Below are 11,337 nucleotides of genomic sequence, written 5' to 3' on the forward strand. Positions count from 1 at the left end.
TACCTAGTTAAATAATTAATAATTAAACAAATAATTTTTTATATATGTATCTATAGTTGACCGTAAAAATTAAAATTTAAGAAGATAGTCAGGGTTGCGGTCAAAAAAAGAAGTTTATAACTATTTTAATGTTCGACGTTTCGCCCCAATTTGCAGGGCTTCATCAGGGCTGTTCAAAGCGAAAAGGTTCTGAGTGCTTTATCTAGAGGTAACCAACCTATTCTGACCATGATGGGGGTCATGTTTTCATTTCGCAGGATTACCTCAGAAATAAATGTGGAACCCCTAGGCCTGATTCGAACCGGCACCGCTAGTCAGGAGAGAGTCGCTGAACTCACGCAGGTACGAACGGTCCTTCCAATCTATATCTATCATATTTCCTTCCTTTAGTCCCTTCTTAAAATGCATCAAATAAAGTAAAAGAGATTGATTTCATCAACTCCCACTGTCTCCTGACCCAATATCAAACCCTACTCATCCATGGGGCTTAAGAAAAGAAATAAATTATATATTTTTGAAAAATAAAAATAAAACTTATATTACTATTATTATCAATAGTGATATCAATATATTTTTCAACACATAAAACAGCATCACAATACAATTAAGTTTATGAAATCTACTTCACTTACCTTTAATAATGTTTCTACAAAGAGCTTAACCAAGTAAAAAGTTCCTTCGAAGGAAATGATATCAGTCCAGTGGGAATCTAGAACAATAAAAAAAATAAAATAAATAAGAAACAAATTAAAATGATAACATCAACAAATAGAGGTTATGAGAACTTTGAATGCAATTAAAATATATAACAATAGACAATTGTTTTTTTCTCACAAACATAATCGTAGATATTTCTGGTGTTATAAAGGAAAAATAAAAGAATAAAAACATGTATTCATTTTGTTATGGAAGTGCTAATTGGATGAGCACTGAATATAATACTAATTATTTTTAACATTTATAATAAAAATAATTAATTTTTTTGTTTTATTTTATTTATTTATTGATATTTACAACTGTATAAAAAAATACAATCATAATGACATAATGATATGATACAGGATGTAGAGAAACTACACAGTAGTAGAACTCTAAAAACAGTTTATAATATAAGGTCACGAGGCCTTCTTCTTTTCAGGCCCCTCGGAGGATTGCCAGGAATGGAAGAGGAAGCAAGGTTAGAAATGAGTGGGTTTGGGTGGTTAGGGAGTTTATTATGGAAGGAATAATATCGGGTTCGGGCTAGATCGGTTACATAAGGAACATTTAGGTCTTTATGGATGGTTTTATTAGTAACAAAATAAGGAGCATTGAGGATTTTACGAAGGATTTTGGATTGTAAAGATTGGATACGAGAGGAATTCGAAAAAATAATTAAATAATAATAAATGTTATTTACAATAATTTGGTATATCAATAATAAAAATCCATTAGACCGCTCTCAAGAAATTCGTGCTTATTTCTCTGTTCTGTTCAGATTCATTTCAATGTGATCATTAAGAATCACAAAATATATTTATTGTTGGAAGATGGTGGTAAATAAAGGTAACAAAATAGTAAAAACCAACGTTGGTTAACAATAAATAGTTTTTTTTTAAATATGAAGAAGTGTTTATTGTCCGACGTTTCGCCCCAATTAGCAAGGCTTCATCAGGGCTGTTCAAGACGATAGGTTAAACAGAAATTTCAAAAGTTTTTCTAAATACTATTTCGATACTTTCATTGACCGCCACACGGACTATCTTCCTATAATCTACTTCATATGGTCACCTATCTTCTTCAAATACAACATATATTTACTGTTCTAAAAAGTAAGGAATTGATATAAAATTGAATTAGTTTGGTCACTTTTCATTCATTTGTCAATTGTTCCCGAAATACAGTAGTTTTAAAAGGAACATTTCAAGAAATATATACTGAAAAATAGAGAATTTATTATGCGAAACCTATATCTAAGAAACCATAAGATGTGCATATGTATATTTGCACTCAAATTAAAGCTAATTTTGTTACTATAAAGTAGTTTTTGACGTTTATCTTCGTAAGAGTATTAGTTGTTATGATACTGGCTAAAATAAATTGCTTTCTAATTGTTAATAATTTATTTATTGTTATTTACAACTGTATAAAAATATATACAACAAGTAAATTTGCTGTAGGTGACATACTGACATGATACAAACATGTGCAGAATCTACCTATTGATAGAACTCCAATAACATTTCTAGAGGAGAAGATCCCGATGCCATCTTCTTTTCAGATGCCTAGGATTATTATTAGGTAATGAAGGAAAAGCCGAGTTAGACACAAGTGGATTTGGGTGGTTGGGAAGTTTATCATGGAAGGTATGGTATCTGGTTTTAGCGAAATCGGCAACATATGGAACATTGAGGTCCTGATGGATGACTTGATTTGTGACAAAGTAAGGAGCATTAAGGATTTTAGACTGGATTGGATTCGGGAGGAATTCGATGGTTTAGTAGAGCCCCAAAGCTCAACTCCGTATGTCCAGATAGGCCTTATAACAGTCATGTAGATAAGTCTTTTGTAATGGATTGGAAATTTAGACCGTTTGTCTAGTAAATGTTGTAATAGTCGGAATCGACGAGCAGTGGACAGAATTTAATATGCGAAATTCATATACACAAGGAAATATCATAAAAACTATTACCCCTACGAAGATAAACGATATAAACTACTTTATAACACATAAATCTTTTTTCTATTTGATTACTGGCAGATATCTGCATATCTAATGGTTCCTGAGATATAGTTTATCATAAATGAAATGTTTTATTGAAACAATTAGAAATCAACATTTTTTAAATAAATTCAATCCAAATATAATATTTTGAAAAATATCATAAAAACTACAACTCCTATGTAGACAAACATTATAAACTACTTTATAGCATATTAAAATAGCTTTAATTAGAATACTAATAGATCTTTACAGCTTATGGTTCCTGAAGTAAAGATTCCCCATAATAAATTCACTAATTAATGATTTTTCAGTAATTTATTATGAAATGTTGCTTTTTAAAAAAACTGTCGGGAATCATTAAATGTAAATAGCTCTATCAGTGTTTATATTTTATCAAATTTACTTCACTTTAAATGATATCCTATTAGGCTTTCTAGTGTTGTATCAATAAATCAATTTATTTTAGCAAATTTCATGTAAACTATCTCAGGAACCATTTGACATGCAGACATCTGCCAATAATCAAATAGAAAAAAGATTTATGTGTTATAAAGTAGTTTATACCATTTATCTTCGTAGAGGTAATATTTTTTATGATATCTGCTTGTGTATATAAATTTCGCACATTAAATTTTGTCCACTGCTCGTCGATTCTGACTATTACAACATTTACTAGACAAACGTCATTTAAAGAAGAGTAAATTTGCTATAATATGAGATCATGATAGAGTTATTTACGTTAAATAGTTTTCGAGATATAGCTTTTTAAAAAGCAACATTTTATAAAAATGTATGGGACGTACTGAAAGATCAGTAGTTAGTGAATTTATTTTGAAAAATTTATGTCTCAAAAACTTTTTGACGTACAGATGTCTATTAGCACTCAAATTAAAGCTAGTTTAATGAGCTATAAAGTAGTTTATCATGTTTATCTTCGTTGGAGTAATAGTTTACATGAAATTTGCTAAAATAAATTGATTTATTGATACAACACTAGAAAAACTAATAGACATAAATTTTTCCAAATAAATTCACTACAAAATCTACCGATCTTTCAGTACGCCCCATACATTTTTATAAAATGTTGCTTTTTAAAAAGCTATATCTCGAAAACTATTTAACGTAAATAACTCTATCATGGGCTCATATTTTAGCAAATTCACTCTTCTTTAAATGACGTTCTCTTAAGTTTTCTTGTGTTATTCCTACTTTTTAAGATATAGAGCTCCGAATGAAAAATAATTTTTTTTTTAACGTTTTGACACATCCGCCATTTTTTATTCCCCCTACCTACACTTGGCAGACTCATTAATTTTAATTAGTAACTATACATATTTTTCATTAAAGTAATCAAACTTTTTTCCACCGTGCTCTTGTACTATTAGTATTAACTTATGTACTAAGGTCAGTATTTTAGAATCAAACATTTGTGTTTGTACTAAACTATGCTATGGATACTAAGTTCGAAATTGTACTGGAAGGTAATTAAGTCGGTTTCCAAAGCCTGGAGAATCGGACAATGTTTGCTCAGGTACTACATGACGGATTGCGGTACAGTACACAGCCCCTATTGGTCATCAGTAAGTAGATCAATAACAGTTCTCACCTGTTACATAATGTATCAGGTTATAGTACAAGAGCCTTAGAGAAGAAAAAAGGCAGTTATCTCACCCAAATTTTTGATTACTTTAATGAAAACTATCTATAATTAATAGTCAAAATTGATGAATCTGCCAAGTATAGGTATAGGGGAAATAAAAAATGGCGGCTGTTTCAAAGCGATAAAAAAAATTAATTTTTCATTCAGAACTCTATATCTTAAAAAGTAAGAACAACAGAAGAAAACCTAAGAGAATGTCATTTAAAGAAGAGTAAATTTGCTAAAATATGAGCCCTAATAGAATTACTTACGTTAAATAGTTCCCGAGATATAGATTTTAAAAAACCAACATTTCATAAAAAAATGCCCTGAAAAATCAAAGTTGTGAATTTATTTTTAGAAATATATCTCAAAAATCACTCAAATTAAAGCTAGTTTAATGGTCTATAAATGTTGTTTAAGAAGTTTATCTTCGTAGGAGTTGTAGTTCACATGATATTTGCTAAAATAAATTGATTTATAGTTGTTCGGACAAAATTTGATGTGCACAATTTATATTCGTATGCGAATATCATAAAAACTACTACCCTTAAGAAAATACATGTGATAAACTACTTTATAGTAAGTTAAATCACCTTTATTTTGAGTACTGGCAGACATATGTAGGTCTTATGGTTCCATAGATATATATTTTCAAAAATCGTATCAACTACTTCTTCTACTAAGATAAACATCATAAACTACTTTAAAGTACAATAAACTAGCTTAAATTTGAGTGCTAATAGATATCTGTAAGTCGAATGGACTTTGAGATGTAGATTTATCAAAATAAATTCCAATTTTTCAGTCCATTTTTTTTTTTTTTTAATGAAATGTTACTTTTTAAAAAGCTATATCTCAGGAACCATTGAACGTGAAATAGCTCCATTATGACTCACATTTTAGCAAATCTACTCAACTTTAAATGATGTTCACTTTGGTTTTCTAGTGTTTAAAGATATAGAACTCCGAATGAAAAAAAAAATGTTAACGTTTTAAAACACAGGCCATTTTTTATTCCTATACCTATACTTGGCAGACTCATCAATTTTGACTAATAATTATACATATTTTTCATTAAAGTAATCAAAAATTGGGGCGAGATAACTGCCTTTTTTTCTTTCCGGCTCTTGTACTATAATCAAGTGCTGTTACTGGACAAACTGTTGTACAAGGTGGCGACTTGGTCAGAATCAAGCTCGATCGCCAGATTTTAAGGGTTTTCATCATTTTTTTTGGGGGGGGAGGAGGTTATTAAAGGGTTTTCACTGTATGAGGCTCGGTGGACCCCAGAGGGCTCCCGAACCTACAGTGTTGACTCACGGCTAAGTAATGAGTCTGCCAAGTATAGGTAGGGGGAATAAAACATGACGGCTGTTTAAAACCTTAAAAAAACATTAATTTTTCATTCGGAGCTCTATATCTTAAAAAGTAGGAATGGGTTATATTAAAAAAAAAATTATATATACTTGTTATATTATTACTGAAACTTGATAGAATTTTTAGTAATAGTAGAACTTATTATTATATAGCCCCCTTGATAAGAACTATTTAATATACTAGATATCGACAGTGGGGCCTAGCCTTTGTTCCCTTAATCCGACCCGGGGACAATAGGCACCCTACAATAGTGTGGGTCCCGGATGGTCCGAGGAAATTAGTTATCGCCTCCATCCCATACCGTTTTCTGTGAGGATAGGTTAGCGTTCAGAATTTAACTTAATTATAATTAACAACTATTTAATATATACATTCATAAACTTAACAGCATACAAACGGACAGTAAAAAAAATGCAAAGAAATTTGTCGATTTTTTAAATTATTTTTATTTTTTTTTAACTTTTTAAAATAATTATATATTATAAACAAAATATGAAAACTTATGTACTTCAGATTTTTCGTTTTATTACTTTTTTTTTAGTTTTATTTACAGGTTCGTTTTATTCTTACTTTCCCCTTCCTTTATTTTACCACCCCTTCTTTTCTCCATTTTCCTTACCCACGATATAAGTTATGTTCACTATATTATTATTGGTGTTTTCAAAATTTTTTTTTATATTCATTTCTTATGTATACTTTACTTATATTTTGCCTCTTTATCAATTATTATTGTTACATATATTTTCTCATCTCAATTTTCTTTTTCTTTCTATATTTCAATTTTTAAATTATTAATAACTAATATGTTCATACTTCTTTGCATTATATAACTTCATTTTTATTTCATTTCCTTAATTATGTTATTTTACCCACTTTTTCAATTACCTATGTATACAGTTTATTTCCCACTTCTCTCATCACTTCATTTTATTAATTCTATTTTGTAAAATTATTCATTTTATGTTATTCTGTTTATACTTTCTTTTTTATTTTCTATACTTACTGTGGTTGTTATCTTGTTCTGTTCTTAGCGCTGAAGAAGGCTAGAAAATCTAGCGTTGACACAATAAAATAGGTTACACCAACTTATTTGTGTTTCACTTTGACCGCACTCCCAACAATCTTTTCCTGGTACGTCATCCACGGTCAACTATCTCTCATAATTAAAAATATGAAAACTTTTTAATTTCACTTAAATATTGTATATATGGAATATATAGTAAGGGAAACAATTTCAAATACCTCGGATCCACAATAACATCAATAAATGATCAACGGACTGAAATAGACCAGTTTATAACAAGCACGAAAAATCTCTAAAGATCTGAAGTACAATGCCGTGATAAAGCCAGCACTGATATACGGCTGAGAAACCGGTTAGATCAATATCTAATGATCTGATATACGGCTGTGTATCATAGAAAGCAGAATCGAGGGATTTTGAATGGAAAGTCATACGTACAATTACTGGAGCAATCTAAGATCAGAGCCATAACAAAAGGAGAACTGCTTGCAGAGACTGGTCAGTCAGTATCATGATATGAAGGCAAGGAGGTTAAGGTGGGCGGGACTTGAAGGTGGCTCGAAGCAATCCATCAGGACGTCTATACACAACAATGAATACCAATATAATAGACTAGAGACCAAGTGGGGGGAGGCCAAAAACCAGATTATTTAGGAACACTTTATACTTTATTTATAAAGGGTTATTTTTAGCATTGTCTGCCGCATGTATCCAGCAAGTTCTCTTGTTGGTCTATTTTTGATCGAATTTTTAAAGTCTATATCCTAATTCAACAAGTGGTGCTCATCATTGGATCAGATAATCCCAATTCTAATATAAACTTACTCAAATTAACCACAGAATCCTTAACAAGTTTGAGGGATTGTTAAAGGTAATCTGTTAATTCAGAAAAAAAAATAAAAAAGACAGTTATCAAAATCTAATTAAACTGTTTTACAGCGTTCCGAAATTGCCAAGCTGAAAAATCCGAAAAAAACAACGCAGGGCCCGGAAAACGAGACAAACCAATTAAAGGGATTTAATGAAAAGCCTGCCGAAGGCACGGAAGGAAAACAAACTGGGGAGGACTGTCGGAAGTTATTACCACAGCTGCTGTCTCTATGGGGGCGAGGTGGCACCAATGCCAGCAGTAAAACAGAATATTATATTATATATTATAAATTATCATAATAATATTAAAGAAAGTAGACATTAATAAATAAATAAAAATGTGAATATATGTAAATTAAAATTTAGATTAACATTAAATACTAACTCATCAATTTATTTTTTATGCGATCCTGTCTTTTTTAATAAAATTTAACAAATAAGTGGTTTAAATATATTTGAAATTTCAAAAAAAAGAAGAGTTTAATTTGAATATATTTTTGAAAGTACCAGGTCATTCAAAAAGTCCTGTCGTTTTTTGGGGGGAAATTATAAATAAATAAATATTTTCAAATAATCACCTTTATTCATCAAAATATCCACCGTTACAGTCGGTAACCTTCTCCCAACGAGATGGTAAAGCCCAAATTCCTTCCTTAAAAAACTGTTGATTTTTACTGCAAAAATAAGTGGTCAGTTCGTGAATTAGGTTGTCACGGTCTTGAAAACATTTTTGTCTCAGATTGTTGTCGAGATCTCTGAATAGGTGATAATCAGTGGGTGACAGGTCAGGGGAATATGGTGGGTGAGGCAAAACTTCCCAGCCTATTTCTGTCAATTTTTCCCTGGTCAATTTGGCGGTGTGTGGTCGAGCGTTGTCTTGAAGAAGCAAAGGTCTTCTTCTGTTGACTAAGCAGGGATCAAAAGTCTTAAGCTTGGATTGGCAATGGTCCAGTATATTGCAGTATACTTCTGCAGTGATGGTTTGCCCTTGATTCAGAATCTCAAAATGCACTATACCTTTGGCTGTCCAGAAAACAATGAGCAAAACTTTCTTTGGATGGAGATCTGGTTTTGGAAATTGTTTAGGTTTCTCATCTGCCGACAACCACTGATATGATCGTCTGAAGTTGTTGTACAACACCCATTTCTCATCACAGGTGATGATTCGATTCAAAAAGGGTTCGACTTTCAAGCGGGAAGTTAACGAAGATGCAGTTGTCAAGCGAACAAGCATATTGGCATCTGAAAGCTTATGAGGAATCCATTTATCCAGTTTTTTCACTTTTCCCAGTTCTTTAAGGTAATTCCAGGCAGTGGTGGCTGAGATATTAAGTTGAGAGGCTATCTCTGAACAACTTTGACGCGGATCCAATCTACTACTCTTCGAACGTCCTCCTTATCAACTACAGTTGGTCGACCTGAGCGTGCCTCGTCTTCTAGTGTCTCGTCGCCTCCACGAAATTTTGAAAACCAAAATTGTGCCTTCCGCTCAGACAGCACATCTTCCCCAAACACGGAGCATATTTTTCTAGCAGTTTCGGCAGCTTTTGAGCCAAGTTTAAACTCATAGAGCAAAATCGACCGAATTTGAGTTTCAACTGGAATCATTTTAACTAGACAGTTGGATGGTGACTGCATTAAATTAATCCTCCTTAGCCTCCTATTCATAAAGTATAAACATTTGTGTTTACATGGATAAAAGTTGTATTGAACGGAATTAATTAGCAAACACTCTAGAATCAAAATAAACAACGAACAAACGAAAAACGACAGGACTTTTTGAATGCCCTGGTATAATACTTGATTTGAAATTTTAAAAAATATAGGTTCAAATATAAGGTTTAAATTATATACAAAAAGGGGTATAATTACAGGATTTTAAATTTTTAAAAATAAGGGGCTTAAAAATAAAGTTAAAAATATAACAAGTAAGTGGTTTAAATATAATATTTTTCAAGGATTGAAAATTAAATATAATACTAAAAGTACTAAAAAACAACTAAGAGTACAAATATAAGATTTAAAATATTATTTAAAAAATGGCTTAAATTTAAGAGTTAAAATTTTAAAATAAGGGTTTCAACATAATATGAAAAAATGAAAATATATAGTTTAAAATATTCAACATGAGTGAATAAACATAATATTAAAAAAAAATAAAATAACAGGTATAAATATAAGATTAGAAATTTTAAAAGAAGAAGTGATTTAAATTAAAATTTAAAATATCAAAAATAACAGGTATAATTTTTTTTTTTAATATTTATTTATTGCTATTTACAACTGTACATTACAATACATTTAGTAAATCTGATCTAAGTTAAATTGGTGTGTTACAGGTGTAGAGAAACTACCCACTGGTAGCACTCTAATGACATTTTACATTAGCTGGTCTAGTGGCCATCGGTTACATAGGGAACATTAAGGTCTTTATGTATGATTTTATTTGTGACAAAGTAAGGAGCATTGAGGATTTTACGAACGATTAAGGATTGTATACGAGAGGAATTCGAAGGTCTAGTGGAGGTCCAAAGCTCAACTCCATATGTCCAAATTGGCCTTATTGCAGTCATGTAGATCAGTCTTTTGTAATGTGTTGGAAGTTTAGTCCGTTTGTCTAGTAAGTGCTAAGTAATAGTCGAAATCGACGTGCAGTCTCCTGTCTTTTCAGTCTGGTCTGAGGATTCCAGGTTAATCACTTCTACAAATCTAATTCAAGGTAGCGGATCTGTTCGACAAGGGTAAGAGGTATAAATATAAAATTTAAAATTTTAAAAAATATAGGTTCAAATATAAGATTTAAATTATACACAAAAAGGGGTATAAGTATAGGATTTAAAAATTTTTAAAATAAGGGGCTTAAATATAAAGGTAAAGATACAACCAATAAGTGGTTTAAATATACGATTTAAATTTTTAAAAATAAGGGGCTTAACTAAAAAATTAATAATATAACCAATGAGTAATTTAAATATAATATTTGAAATTTAAAAAAAAATAGTTTAAATATGATTAAAAATATAGAAATAAGGGGTTTCGTGACACTTATGTAACGAAAACAAATGCCATAGTTTGTACTGTGGTTATAGCTGCCATGGCTGTTACTATCACTGTCAGTAACACTGTCCTCGTAGGCTTGAGTGCCAGGAGTGGGAAGAGAGACAAAGACAAAACTCTACAATCATATCAACAAGTTCGATCAGTATACACTTTCAATACAAAGAACAACCCATCGTAAAAATAAAAACCGACTTGCTATGACAGAGAGCTGGAATATGGACGGAAGCCAAACGAAGAATACTTCCAAGTAGTTTAATTTTAGTTGGTTCATAACTGAGAGGATGTTATGGTTCCGGTGGAGGAATGGGAAAAGGCCCTATAGTTCAAATATAGCAACAGGAAGTTGTATTTATGTATCCCATTTATCTGTCTCCATTCATATATTGGACCTTCAGGTAACAATGGAGTTAGAACAAGAGCCTAGTGAAACAAAAGTCAGTTCTTTCACCACAATTTGTTATTACTTTAATAAAAACTATGAATAATTACTAGTCAAAATTGATTAATTTGTCAAGCATAGTTAAGAGAAATAAAAAATGTTGAATTTTCATAATGTTTTTTTTTCTTTTTTTAAGTATTTATTTATTGCTATTTACAACTGTACATTATAATACATTTAGTAAATCTGATCTAAGTTAAATTGGAGTGTTACAGGCGTGT

General features: G+C 30.8%; 1 long non-coding RNA gene across 1 annotated transcript in view; it reads right to left on the reverse strand.

Annotated features, from left to right (window-relative positions):
* Positions 1-574: 574 nt before the first annotated feature.
* Positions 575-11,337, reverse strand: part of LOC136795651 (uncharacterized) — a 143,869-nt gene continuing 133,106 nt past the window's right edge. The window contains exon 4 of the long non-coding RNA XR_010843285.1: positions 575-709. This is a non-coding gene — a long non-coding RNA (uncharacterized lncRNA). The remainder of the gene's footprint in view (positions 710-11,337) is intronic.

The sequence above is a fragment of the Halyomorpha halys genome, unplaced genomic scaffold (genome assembly GCF_000696795.3).
Source record: "Halyomorpha halys isolate HHAL.00 unplaced genomic scaffold, Hhal_1.1 Scaffold70.1, whole genome shotgun sequence".
NCBI lineage: Eukaryota > Metazoa > Arthropoda > Insecta > Hemiptera > Pentatomidae > Halyomorpha > Halyomorpha halys.